This window comes from Cupressus sempervirens, chromosome 4 (assembly GCF_028749045.1).
Source record: "Cupressus sempervirens isolate cs-2001-9-10 chromosome 4, ASM2874904v1, whole genome shotgun sequence".
NCBI lineage: Eukaryota > Viridiplantae > Streptophyta > Pinopsida > Cupressales > Cupressaceae > Cupressus > Cupressus sempervirens.
The window spans coordinates 814,996,193-815,011,943 of NC_143121.1; positions in this window are offsets into that span (position 1 = coordinate 814,996,193).

Below are 15,751 nucleotides of genomic sequence, written 5' to 3' on the forward strand. Positions count from 1 at the left end.
AGTTGATGTAATAATATAAATATTCCTTGTTGGAGGATAGACCCTATTAGGAGTTTTTTATAACATTTAGTACAATGAGTCCCTCTTAGGAGGCTTTGAATCCCTACTAGGAGATTCCAACCTTGTTAGGAGTTGTGGCATAATGTATGCAAGAAGAGCCCATTGCCCAAACATGTAATTTCAACTACATGAAGAGCTCAATGTTCAAACAAGTAATTTACTAGTATCTTCTTCTTTCCTCCATACTTTCCTCTATCCTATCGACTAGACCAATTACTGTTAGACCTTGTAGACTAGGTCACAAATCTCGAATCCAAATACCAAACCTTGGATCACTCAAAAAAACCTTGACAATGAAGTTTCTTTCACTTCTACACTGCTTTTCTCAACTTTTCATCCTTTGCCACCTTCAAAACATTTATAATTCACATATCCTCATATCCATACATATCATGATAAAGAAAAATATCCTTCCTTTATACTAAGTTCATGAAACAATTCCTAAGTTGGTTGTTAGTCCTTCTCAACTAATTATTATAAGACCTCATTAAGAACACGTTACACTTAGTGATAACACAAATCTTCTACCTTGCAACTTGAATAACTTTTCATACATACAATATTATGATGAGAAATCTTAGCCACAACATCCTTAACCTTGATCATCGATATATCAACTCTACTAAAAGATATAACAAGTTTACTAGAACAAGCCTCTATAAACTCTATCTTAGAACATACATCAGTAAGACTCACATAACTTCTTCTAGGATTTTCCTTTCTACTTCTAATGTTAACTACATATATCATATAGAAGTATCTCTCATAACCTTGGGTGGTTATCATGCTCAACTAGTCATTCATACCAACTTAATCTTTCCCTTGTTCTTCTATCAAATATCATAGAAGACATCAAACATGCTATGTTAACATTAATGACAAGCTCAGTCATGAATGTAACATTTCATCATCAAACCAATCTCTCCAATCTTTCTAATCTTCTAACAGGTTGATCAATGAAGTAAGTGAAGCATAGGATTAAGGAACTTAAGAAGAAGTTCAACAAATAGTATAAATTGGGTGTTAGCAATGATTGAGAAAAATAGTGAATATTGAGAAACACAATGGTGATCAAGAAAAATAGTGATGATTGAGCTACATAGTGATGACTAAGAAGAAGAGCATAGTGACTACCAAGTGACATCAACATTTATAATTTCTAAAAGAATCAAGTTTTGAGGCCAACACAGTTGAAATTTTGATTAGTCTAAGTGCATGGGTGATAAGGATTGATTAGCTAGAAAATTTAATGCTCAAAGAGTGGTTTTTATATAATTAAAGACAAGGAATTGATTAGAAGTTTCTAGAAGGAGTACGAGAAAACAATGATGGAAGAATTCAATGAATGTGACCTAATCCTAAGATCTGCAACTTTAATTATGAGGAAAAATACCAAATTACTTGATATTTTACATAATGGTTGTAACTAGTTGCTAGGAGAGGTTGATAAAATTGTGGTAGAATAGAGGTGCCAAGAAAAGTGAAAGTAAGAGATTTTTTGATGGGATGCCAAGAAGATCAGAGCTAATGAACCTGATGAAGTCTAGACCATGAGCCAAAGATTAGTTGAATGGTCTTTTGAACATGAAAAGTTAGTTGTAGTTTATAGATCAAATCTAGTTGTTACTTGCTAACTATTGTGATAGTAAAATCCTTTAATCAAGGTTGACCTTATAGTCATTTTTTAAATCCTTTAATCAAGGTGACATTTGAAAGGAATGTTCTAAGTCCTCTGACAAGGCCACTCCTAATGGGGTGATTAAATGCTTTAATAGGGTCACATTTATTAGTGTATTGTATACCTTTAATAGGGTTGGCTCTTAACTTAGATCACTTCAAAAGAGTTAAAAATTTTACTTGGTTGTTTTTCCCAAATTGGGTTTCCATGTTAAATCATGGTGTCAAAGTGTTATGTGTATGTGAATGTTATTTTTATGATATTTATAGTTTTATGTTACTGTTAGTTGACATTTACTAAAATAGAGAATTGAGTTATAACTAGATGAATACGTTGTTTCACTGATAAGACATTATATTGATCAAATGGGTTTATGAATTGGATTAATTTGTTTGAATATGTTAAAAGTTTAATGGGTATGTTTGGACCTAAGCATAACTAATTCACCCTTCCCCCCTCTCAATTATTTTAAATCTTTTTAACAATTGGTATCAAAGCTTTGGTGCTCGTAAGGAAATTTTGAAGGGACTCATGTTAAAAGGTCAAGATGTACAAGAGATAGATGCCAAGGCTAAACAAGAAGAACCTCCTACAATGGAAACACTTGATGAGATTGCACTTATCTAGTATTGGAGATTCTACACTATAGTTCTTGGATAATGAATACATTGAGGTACCAAAACCCATTACTATTGAACAAATAAAGGAGAAATAGGAGCAAAACTAAATCATGATTGGACTGGTAACAACTGCAAGTTATTTTGAATTCAATGATGTGAAGGATTTCACTACTTCAAAGAAAATTTGGGATAAGTTGGCTCAAATCTATGGAGGAAACAAAAATATGTTAAGGGCTAAGGAAAAAAGCTTGAGAGAAAAATTTAGTGACATGATAATGAAAGAAGGTAAAATTATTGCACAATATTGTGGTCAAATTAAGTAGGTTACAAATTCTACCAAATGTGTTGGAGGAGACATATCTAATGAGATGGTGATAAGAAAGGTATTGAGGACTTTACTTCCCATCTATGCAATTAGAGTGTCCACAATTTAAGAATTAATATGTACACCTGGTAATGATTAGACTTTGGATGGTCTAGTTGGTAGACTCACTACATTTGAATTGTCAAATTTTGATAATTATACACCTACTAGTATTGAATATGTTTTCAAGACTTGAATAACCCTTAATGGATCTAAGAGAAAAAATAAGAGGAACTATGTGGAAAGTGAAAGTGAATCAAATGATGATCATGATGAACTTGAATTAAGCATTATTGGCTAAATGACTACCAAGAGGAAAAGGAAAAAGGTAAACTCCATATTATATGTTTTCCATGTAGCAAAGTTGGTCATATTATTGCAAGGTGTCCTGATAAAGACAAAAAGGAAGAAATGAAAGATTTCAAGTACGTAGGAAGAAAAGATGGTAGAGACAACCATGGAAACAAAGGCTGCAAGGATAAAGGTAAGAAATCTTGCTACATTTTTTAAGAAGATGGTTCTAATAGTGATTATGATGATCATGAGAAGAAGTTGTTTATGTTGTAATGATAGATGATTCTGATGAAGATGAGAAAACTCCATTTATTTCACATGTGAGTAAGAATGATAGATGGATAATTGATAGTGGTTTCTCACATCATACAATTGTTGATACAAGTAAGTTTGAGAAGCTAGAACATTATAATGGAAGTAGTGTGAAGCTTGGAATGATGCACCATGTTATGTGAAAGTAAAAGGATCAATTATATTGAATGACAAGATAAAATATGAAAATGCATATTGGGTTGATAGTTTTGAATAAAACTTGTTGAGTGTCATATAGTTAAATAGTTAAGGCTACCGATTTGAATTCCAAAACAAGAAGGAAAAGATCTATAATGCCATTGGTAAATTAATTGGAAGCAGTGATCAAACAAGAGGTGACTTGTTCTATCTAGACCTAAATGATAACACTTATTTATTTGCACAATTTGAGGATGTGTGATTATGGCATAAGTGGATATGTCATGTGAAATTTGACAATTTTGTAAGCATTAGTAAGATGGAAAGAGTTACAGGATTACAAAGATTAAGTAAACCTAATAAAGTTACATATAAACAATGTCAAATTGGAAAAATGAAAAAGTCTAGTTTCAATAGAAAGACTTATTCTTCTAATGACATTTTGGAGTTAGTTCATACTAATTTATGTGGTCCTATTGCAGTAAAAATTTGTTGTAGTGAAAAATATTTCATTCTATTTGTTGATGACTTTTTTAGAATGATGATTGTAATGTTTCTAAAAGAAAAAATCAATGCATTTCAATTGTTTAAGTGGTATGTGGCCGGAGTTTAAAAGGAAATAGGAAAGATTCTAAAGTGCTTGAGATTATATAGAGGAGGTGAGTTCATATCACCTTGAGATTATATAGAGGAGGCGAGTTCATATCACATGCATTCAACATATTCTATACTAACAAAGGAATCAAGAGACAAATGAGTGCGCCAAGAATTCCACCACATAATGAAATAGTTGAAAGAAGGAATAGATCAATCATGGACTATGCAAGAATACTAATGATGGAGAAGAATATTTCACATAATTACTAGAGAGAAGCTGTAAGTACCACATCCTACACCTTGAACTAAGTGCAAGTGAAGAAATGTACAAACAAAATACTTTTTGAACTTTAGTATGACTATGCACCTAATGTGAATTTTTTCAAATTATTTGGAAGAAAATTTTATATCTTGAAAGATGCAAGACATAAAAAATATTGATGCAAAGAGTTATGAAGGTATATGTTTTAGGTTATTCCACTAAGAGAAAAAAATATAAGTGTTTGAATTCTATAACTAAAAAAATTATAGAAAGTGCAAATGTTAGAGTTGATGAAATAAAAAAAAGAATGAAGATTGCAAGAAAGAACATGAGGATTACAAAAATTTGGTCTACATTTATGAAGGTGAACTTAACAACTTGGCTAAAGCATAGAAAATGGCTTCTAAGAATCATCAACAAAAAGCTATTAATATTCAATGGAAGAGTTCTACTAAGCATCAACAAATTGTCGAGCATCAAGTTCTAGGAGCTGAGTTATAGACAAAGTGATGCAGGAGCATCTAGTGGTGTAAGGACAATAACCAAAAATATGCTTAGTGTTAGTTTATTTTTAATGTGTTTTCAATTTTAGATACCTATTTGGGTCAAATAGAGATTCCAATTCTCATAGTTCCACTATTGATTTTCTAGGTTAGAGTTTTTGAGCACTTGAAGGCATGTGCCAATGCAGAAAATAAGTTATTTTGTAATTCAACCATAATTATGATAAGTTTGAGGGTGTAAGATGGAGGGATGATTATAATTATAATTTAAAGTACTCTAGAAAAAGAATCAGGTCAAAAGGCTTTATAGTTTGAAAGCTATTGTAGTTTTAAGTTGCATGGAGACCCCCTAAGAACACGTCAAAGTTAGATTTAAGGCACTAAATGATCTTGTATGGGCCCAAAAAATGGGTATGAGAAAAGCTAGTCCATAGAGATATAGAGAGCTTGGAGAGATGTTTGGAAATGTAAACAGTTCATCAATTGAAGTCTTGGATCAAATGTTATGCCTCCCAAAAGTTGGACTATCGTTTCTAGATTCTTCTAAATTTATATCAACTTTTGACACACTTTCTAGAACTTTCTAATTTTGTGGTGTATTCCAAATGGAATATTCTAAATTTTTTCCTAACCCTAAACCTAATTTGGGTTATTTAAGGACATTTTTGGCATTGTAAATATAGTTTTTGGTGGAATTTGGGAAAAGGTACTAGAGGAGTGTTTTTCTCCAACATTAGACAACATTGTAAACCCTTAGGGCATGTCATTGGGTCTATTTTCATTATAATAAATGTAATAGCATATCACTTTTGATAATATTATTTTACTTTTACTATTGTGTTAATTTTGGTCTTGGATTGTGCCCTCATTTAGTGGTATCAGAGAAGTTTTTCCTACGTGTGTAGATAGAGCACCGACTATGAGGTAGTTTGCACTAGGAGTGTGTGGTTGTGGGTTTTGATATAGAGAGAACATGTCTCCATGAAGAGAGCATAGTGGAAGGGATAGAGTTGTTCCTTCTGAGGTTAGAGCCCTCCAGGGACAAGTTCAAGCATTGCAAGAGGAGATTTGTAGAGGGATGAATATTTCCATAGGCAATAGAAGTGAGGAGGAAAATGAAGAAGAAGAAAATATTCTGTAGGAAAGGGAAGGAGATGAAGCTTGGAAAAAGACCTAAAATTAATTTTGGCATGTTTTTGAGGAATCTAAACCTAGATGAGTTGATTGACTTCATCAATAAGCTAGAGGAATATTTTGAGTATGAGGATATCGAGGACCTTGACAGGGTTAAGTTGGCAAAGGCCAAAATGAAAGGCCATGCAAAAAATTTTGTCAAGAGATTTAGTTGGAAAGAAATAGAAAAGGAAAGGAGAAAATCACAAGATGGGATCACATGGTGGACAAACTAAAGAAGTAGTTCGTTCCTATTGATTACGAGCTTGATTTGTTTAAGAAGATGTAAAGGTTAAAGAAAGTAGGAAAATCTATCTATGTATACATAGATGAATTTTACTGAGTCCTTATTAGGGTGGGGAATGCAGAAGAAAACAAGGGGAAGGTTTCTTATTGCCTTAATGGGTTAAGATCTAGAATTCAAGAGGAGTTAAGTTTGGTTAGAATGAATAGCATTGAAGAGGCATACCAGTTTGCCTTGTGAGTTGAGGAGAAGCTGAAAAAGAGTTTGATGGAAGGAAAAGAGGGTGTAGTCAAGGAGGAAGGGTAGTGGTAGGTCAATTGGAGGCTAGAATGAGAATCAAAAGAAAAATGAAGATGTGGTTACTAGTCAAAATTAGAGGAATGATGGTTTCAACTGCTCCCATGATCAAAACTTTGGAGATCAGAGAGGAAGAGGTAGAGGACATAGAAAAGGTTCAGGAAGAGGAGGATTCCATGGTACCCATTTTCATTGAAATGAAGAAGGACATCATGCTTATGAATGCCCTTAATTCCAAGGAAGGACAAATAGGATGGCTAATGGTCAAGAAAGGGTTGCTTATGTGGATTATGATGCACAGTCATCACATTCAAAGGATGTAGAAAGAGGAAAGGTTCTAGTTAATGAAAGGGTCTTACTGAGTGGTGAGACTAAATCTAGACAAAGGAGGAGTTTGTTTCATACCAGGTGCAAGTGTGAGGGTAAATTTTGTGATGTGATTGTTGATTGTGGAAGCACTAACAACTTGGTGTCAGAGGAGATGGTCTCAAAGCTAAAGCTCAAGAGGGAGAAACACACACAACCATATCATATTTCTTGGGTACAAGATGATCATAAGGTCTTGGTTAGTGAGCAATGTTTGCTAAAGTTCAATATTGGGAGTTACCATGACAAGGCTCTCTATGACATCATCCCAATGGATGTCTACCATTTATTATTGAGAAGGCCATGGTAGTTCAATAGGCATGTTATACATGATTTTCATGCAAATACATACTCTCTAACAAAGGATAGAGTTAACCACAAATTGAAGCCCTTGATAAAGGAGGCTGAAAATCTATGGAGTAATGCTAGGGTATGTCTTGTTGATGGAAGAAAATTTCTTGATGGCATGAAGCATCAGCATATGTCTTATGCTTTAATTCCTAGAAAGGATAAGGAAAGTAGTAGTGAAGTTCCACTTAAAGTTTCAAGTCTATTAAGTGAGTATGGAGATGACATCTTTGATTATGTTCCAAAAGGGTTGCCACCAATAAGGAAAATTAGTCATCAAATAGATTTAGTCTCGAGATCTAGTTTGACTAACAAGGCTTCTCATAGGATGACTCCTACTGAGATTAAGGAACTAAACAAACAAGTTTAGGAGCTATTGAGGAAAGGTTAAATTCAAGAGAGCCTAAGTCCAAGTGTAGTACCTACAATGCAAGCACCAAATAAGGATGGAGAGTGGATAATGTGTACAAACTATTGGGGTATAAATAAAATAACTATCAAGTACCAATTTTCCTTTCCAAGGATGGATGATCTTATGGACTATTTGAGTGGAGCTCAGTACTCCACAAAGATAGATCTCAAGAGTAACTATCACCAGATATAGATACGAGAGGGAGATGAGTCAAAGACTACATTCAAGACTAAGGAGGATCTATATGAGTGCTTAGTCATGCCTTTGGACTGACCAATGTGCTAAGAACCTTCATGTGGCTTATGAATGAGGTACTAAAAAAATCTTTGGAAAATTTTTTTATTGTCTATCTTGATGATATTTTGATTTTTAGTAAGTCTTTAGATGAACATTTATTGTACATTTGTAGTGTCCTTGAAAGGTTGAGGGAAGAGAAATTGTTGATTAATTTGAAGAAGTGTAGCTTTATCAAAAGGGAGTTAGTCAATTTAGGGTTTGTTGTATTAGTTGAGGGTCTCAAAATGGACCTAGAGAAGGTAAAGATCATCTTAGAATGACCTACTCCAAGGTTTGACACTAAGGTGAGGTCATTCCATGGTCTAGCTAGTTTTATAGGAAGTTCATTAGGAATTTCAGTTGTATATGTGCACCCCTAACTGAATAAATGAGGGGGGATAGAAAAGAGTTCATGTGGACTACAAGAGCTACAAGGAGTTCTAAATTGATGAAGATGAAGGTGACAAAGCAACATGTGTTGGCACTTCCTAATTTCAACAAAGTATTTTAGGTAGATTACGATGCTAATGGTGTACTATTGGGGTTGTGTTGAGGCAAGAAGGTAAGCCTATTGCTTATTTTAGTGAAAAATTGAATGATGCAAAGAAGAAGTATTTTGTTTATGATTAGGAGTTCTATGCAATAGTTCAGGCCTTAAAGATATAGAGACATTATTAGTTACCAAAATAATTTTTTTGTATACTAATCACCAAGCATTGCAGTAGCTAAATAGACAAGGTAAATTGAATCAGAGACATTTGAAATGGGTAGAGCTCATGCAAAGCTATACATTTGTATTGAAACATAGAAGTAGAAGGTCTAATAAGTTTGCAGATGCATTAAGTAGCAGATAGTTATTACTAACATTAATGTAGGTTAAAGTTGTTGGGTTTAATGAAATCAATAATATATACCTTAAGGATCCCAACTTTGCATAGGCTTGTAAGGCTTGCAAAGAACCTATTACTCTAGATAGGACCAGGTGGCTAAATGACATTATTTAGATGGTATGTTGTTCAAGGGAAGTCAATTGTGTATTCCAAGGAGTTCCATGAGAGAGAAATTGATCAAGGAGAAGCATTGTGGAGGGATGGTAGGACACTTTGGTTGAGATAATACCATTGCCATTATTAGAGAACAATATTTTTGGCCTCAATTATCAAAGGATGTGAAAATGTTTGTGCAAACTTGCCAAGTATGTCAAATAGTTAAAGGATTTAGTCACAATACTAGACTCTATCAGCCATTTCTTGTTCCATCAAAGCCTTGGGATGATATAAGTATTGATTTTGTTCTTAGATTTCCAAGGACACAAAAGGGGTAATGACTCAGTATTTGTGGTGGTTGATAGGTTTTCCAATATGGCACATTTCATTCCTTGCCACAAGACTCATGATGTAATGCATATTATAGATTTTTCTTTTCAAAGAGGTGGTGAGGCTACATGGTCTCCCAAAAAGTATTATTTTTGGTAGAGATACTAAATTTGTTGGGTATTTCTAGAGGACTTTGTGGAAGAAGTTGAAGATAGAATTAAAGTTCAGTTCTACACATCATCCACAAATTGATAGGAAAATAGAAGTAGTAAATAGAAGTTTGGGAAATTTGATGAGGTGTTTATTAGGAGATAATCCAAAGGGATGGTATTTGATTCTACCACAAGAAAAATTTTCTTACAATAATTTTGTGAATAGGAGTACTAGTAGATCACCATTCGAAATTGTGTATGGGGGTAGTCTAAGGACTGCACCAGAGCCGAGGAAGATGGAGCAAGGGGAGAGGACAAGTGCTAAGGAAGAAGACTTTGTTGAACATGTCAAGAACCTACATGAGGAGTTACATGCACATATTACCAAGATGAACCTATAGTATAAGGCTAGGGTAGATCAAAAGAGGAGACATAAGAAGTTCCAAGTTGGAGATTTGGTTATGGTATACTTGAGGAAGGAACAATTTATAGTGGGTACCTACAACAAGCTAAAGATGAAGAAATTTGGCCCCTACAAAATTTTGAAGAGACATGACTCAAGAAATGCATATGAGGTGGAGTTTCTAGATAGGATTCATATTTCTCCTATTTTTGATATTGTAGACTTAACAAAATATCATGACAATGGTGTAGATGAGGAGTTGATGTTGGAGCCATGACCAATTCTTACATCTAAGAAGGAAGAGATTGAAGAAATTTTGGATAGTCATGTGGGCCAGAGTACTAGAAATAGGCAATATGAAGAATACTTGGGGAAGTGGAAAGGATGACCAATAGAAGATTCAACTTGGATATTTACAATAGAGGTTAAACACTTGGATTTTCCTCTACTAGCTATAAAGTGACAGGGTCACTTTGCAATCTACCCTAGGTGTCTAATGCAAGAGCATCTAGTAGTGCAAGGGAAATCTTGTATCACACAAAAAATGCTTAGTGTTAGTTTCTATTTAATGTTATGTTTTCATTTCTAGACACCCATTTGGGTCAAATAGAGATTCCAATTCTCACAGTTCCACTATTGGTTTTGTAGGTTAGAGTTTTTGAGCACCTTGGGACATGTGTCAATGTAGAAAATAGGTTATTTTTTAATTGAGCCATAACTATGATGAGTTAGAAGGTGTAAGTTGGAGGGATTATTATACTTCTAATTTAAAGTACTCCAAAAAAAGAATCAGGTCAAACGGGTTTATGGTTTGAAAGTTATTGTAATTTTAAGTTGCCTGGAGATTCTCTAAGAGCACTTCAAAGTCATATTTGAGGTACTAAATGGAAAAGATGGTCCATAGGCCTATATAGTGCTTGTAGAGATTTCTAAATATGTAAATGGTTTGTCAATCAAAGTCCAAGATCAAAAGTTATGCCTCTCGAAAGTTGAACTACCATTTCTAGATTCTTCTAATTTTACATGGACTTCTTATGTGCTTTCTAGAACCATCTATTTTGGTGGTGGATGCAAAATGAAATATTCTAAATGTATTCCTAACCCTAAATTTAATTTTTTTTACTTAAGGATATTTTTGGCATTGTAAATGCTATTTTTGGTGGAGTTTGGGAGAAGGTACTAGAGGAGGGCTTTTCTCCAGCATCACACAACATTCAAAGCCCTTAGGGCATGTCATTGGGTCTTTTTTCATTGTACTAAATGTAATATCATATCACTTTTGCTAATATTATTTCCTTTTTCCTATTGTGGTCATTTTGGTCTTGGATTATGCCCTCATCATGACCATCATACATAGAAAGTTGAGTTGGTAGAAAATACACTAGGTACAAATGAATATGTATAATCAAGTCATACATAGCAAGAAGAAAGGATACCCAAACATATTTTAGCAAAGTATGTGAGAAGAAATCATGTACTAGATCAAATCATTGGAAATGAATATTCAAGAATCATGACAAGAAGAAAATGGAATAATCATAATTCTTATTATTTATTTTTAACCCAAATGAATCAAAGAAGATTTGGGAATGAAGACTAGAAAGGAGCAATGAATGAAGGGATTTAAACAAAATGAGAAAAAAAATTGGACTTTGATACCCAAACCAAAGGATAAGAATGTGACTAGAAATAAGTGGATTTTCAGAAATAAGATGCATGAAAAAGGACAGGTCACAAGGAATAAATATAGATTTTTTGGTAAGGGATATGCACAAGAAGAATGAGTTGAATAAGGTGAAACTTTTGCCCCAGTTGCAACCTTGGAAGTAGATAGAATTGTTCTTGCATATGCTACTTTCAAAGGATTCAAAGTATATCAAATGGATGTCAAATATGCATTTATAAATGGAATCATGGAGGAAGAAGTCTATGTTGAACAACATGACGGATTTTTTGATCATAATGAGAGGAAAATGGTATGCAAGTTACACGAAGCTTCATATGGATTTAAGTAAGCCCCTAGATCTTGGTCTGAAAGGTTACAGAATAATTTGGTGAAATTTGGATTTTTGAGAATGGATGACAATAGAAATTTGTATTTGAAGAGTGATTCTATGGATAGGATATTGGTAGCAGAAGTATTTTTTGATGACACCATATTTGGAGGACATGATGTGTTGTGCAAATCATTTTCTAATAAAATGAAGAAAGAATTTGAGGTTTCAATGTTTCAAGAGATCAAATTCTTTGTTGGTTTGAAATTTTATTAAATGAAGAAAATAATCTACATTACATAATCAAAGTATATCAAGGAGATATTGAAGACTTTTTGAATGGAAGACTCAAGTCTAGTTGGAACACCTATGGTGACTAGATATTAAATTTCAACAAATGATGATTTAGTTAAGGTGAATCAAAAATTATACAAGTTAATGTTTGGAAAACTACAATATATTGTACATAATAGACTTGACATTATATTAGCTATATGAATTATTGCTAGATTTTCTTCAAATCCTAGAGAAAGTCATATGATGGTAGAGAAAAGGATCCTAAGATATCTAAAAGGAAGAGAAGACTATGGAATATGGTAGAAAAAAGAATGACAAGTTTGAATTGAAGGTTTCCATAGATGTTGATTAGGCTAGAAATGTTGATGATATGAAGAGGAAAGGTGGAGGTTTTTTCTTTTTAGGAAGTTAAGTGATTTCATGGACAAGAAATAAGAAAAATTGTACTTCACAATCTACACCAGAGGCTGAGTATATTTTGGAGAATTTAATTATTCAAATATTATATGGATCAGGCAATTGTTGAAAGGTATGAAGGAAGAAATCGATGAACTCATTGTTACCTATTAATATAACACAAGTGCTATAAACCTATCAAAGAACCTTGTGATGAATATAAAGATTAAACATATTGAGATTAAGTACCATGACTTGAGAGATTTGGTACAAGAAAAAGAAGTGAGATTGGAATATGTGAATACAAAAGAACATACAGCTAACATATTTAAAAAGGCACTACCAAAGGATGCTTTTGAGTGTCTACGAGATAAGTTAGGGGTCACTCCCTTACCTGAAGCAAGCTAAAAGGAGATATAGCATTGCTTCAATTTTTATAATCACAATATCTTAAAGATTGATGCACAAGTTCACACTTTAGGAACTACCTAAAGATGTGAAGTTAAAAGAAAGAGATTGAACCTTGAGTAGATGAAGCTACAAGGAGTTATGAATCAAGATGATGAAGTGACATTTCTATATTAGTTAGAGTAGTGACATGAAGATATTATTTATAATAGAGAAAATTGAGATGTAAGTGATTGGTTGATGACTTTGGCATTATTTTCAAAGAGTTAGAATATATTTCCAAGTTACCATCTAGAGAAAGGGAGAGATGTGTAGTTATCATTCCTACTTGTGAGAGGGAGAAATTTTTTTACTATACATGCTACATATAAAGAGGGAGAATCCATATGGAGTGACTAATGTCAAAGAGAGAGAGATTTCCAAGTTACCATGGTACAAAAGAAGATGATTTTGTTACCATCCTATGAGGGAGAACATTTCTAAGGAAGATGGTTGAACATAAGGAGATGATGCATTCCATTGAAGAAGTCAAACAACAAAGCTAGAAGTTGTATGAGAAAGATGTGTTGGTACTAGAGGTGTTGTTAGTACTTATATTAGTGTTAGAGGGACCATCCAAATATTGTAGAATGAGAATCAAAATGAAAATAAGAAAGAGACAAAGAACAAACAGACATAGGGAGCTAATAGTAAGAGTTTAGAAGAAAAACGTTGAAGATTTTTTATTGCATGGTAACTAGAGTTGTTTCCATGAATGTCAAAGAGGGAGATTATTGGATACTACAATTTGAACAATTCTTATGTCATCATCAATGTCAAATCTTATTGGTAATACATTTACTAAGAGTGTAGAGTGCCACAACATTTGATTGATTAAGAGGATTTGGAAAGAGAAGTAACAAGTATCATGGAATAACAATGATCACTTGATCAGTTAGTCATTAAAATGATAAGTTATTGTTTAATCAAATTACATTAAGTGAAGATGACATATGAGTTGATGTCTGGAAGATAAGACAAGAAGTTGAGTTATCCTCTAAGCTTGATGGAGTAATAGTGTTAGTCAATCAATGAAGCAAGTGAAGTAGAAGATTAAGGAACTTAATAAGAAGTTGAACAAATAGTATAAGCCAAGTGTTACTAATAGTGAGAAAAATAGTGAATGTCAAGAAAAATAGTGATGACTGAGAAGAACATAGTGACTGTTCACAGACAACAACAGTTACAATTTGTAAATGAACAAATTTTTGAGGCTGATAGAGTCAAAGTTTTTAGTTAGAGTGCATGAATGATAAGGATTGATGAGATGTCATATTAAATACACAAAGAGAGTTTTTCATGTGATAAAAGGTAAGGATTTGTTCATAAGTTTCTAGAAGGAGATGGAGAATACAATAATGGAAGGATTCAATGAATATGACCTAGCCCTAAGATCTATAGATGTGATTAAGTGGAAAAGGATCCAAGTACTTATTTAAGGATACATAATTGATATTTTACATAAAAGTTGGAACTGGTTTTTTGAAGAGGCTAGAAAACTTGTGACATAACATAGTTTCCAAGGAAAGATGAAAGTAAATGATTGCTTGAAGGGATGCCAAGAAGATCGGAGTTGATGAACCTAATCAAGTCTAGACAATGAGCCAGAGATGAGTTGAATGGTAATCTGAACATGCAAAGTGATTTGTAGTTTATAGATCAAACCTAGTTATTACTTTCTAACCACCATGGCAGTAAACTCCTTTAATCGAGGTTGATCTAAATAATAATTTTATAAATCCTTTAATTAAGGTGACATTTAAAGGAATGTTCTAATTTATCCAATAAGGCCACTCCTAGCAAGGTGATTAAATCATTTAATAGGGTCACATTTAACAATGTGTTGTATAACCTTTAACAAGGTTGGCTCTTGACTGAGCTCACTTTAGAAGAGTGAAAAATTGGTAGCTAGTTACTTGGTAGTTTTTTCCAAACTAGGTTTCCATGTTAGATCATAGTGTCAAAGTGTTATGTGTGATTGAATTTTAATTTCATGATATTTAGAGTTTTATATTATTAGTCAACATATACTAAAAAAATGAATTAAGTAACTAGATGAATATGTCGTTTCATTGATAAGACATTATATTGACCAAGAGGGTTTATGAATTGGATTAAGTTGTTAAAAGTTTAATTGGTACATCGAGACTAGAGGATGATTGATTCACCCACCTCTAAGTTATTCTAAATCATTCTAACACCCTTTGACCTTATAATAATAATATATTAAGTAATTAATATTAAATAGTAAGTATATTAAAAATTAATATATTATATACTATAATTTAATATATATTATGATAATAGTTTGATATATATTATAATAATTATACAATATGTATTATATAACCAACTAACACCTTTTAGTCAAAATTATTAATATGAGCCATCTTATTGGGTACCCAATGTTTTGGGTGTCAAATATATCAAAAATCAAGCCTAATCAAATACTTGATATTTTGGGTATTCAATATTTTAGATATCCAATTAGGCTTGGTAATCACCAATCCTATATGTTTCACTCTAAAAAAAGTTATTTTGCAATGTTTAGGGGACTTCTAGACTTTGAAGAGGTATTTAACGACTATAAATATGTTTGAATTCACTAAAATGAAAAGGAAATTAAGGATGTTCTCAAATTTTTAGGTAAATAATTTTTGTCAAAATATTAGTTTGATAAGTATTTATTCCCTATTTTTAAACAAATATACCTATAAGGTGTCAATTTAGATATTGATTGAAAAATAGCTATACCTTCCAAACCACTAAACATTTTTGAAATCTGAAAGATGTGTCACATTC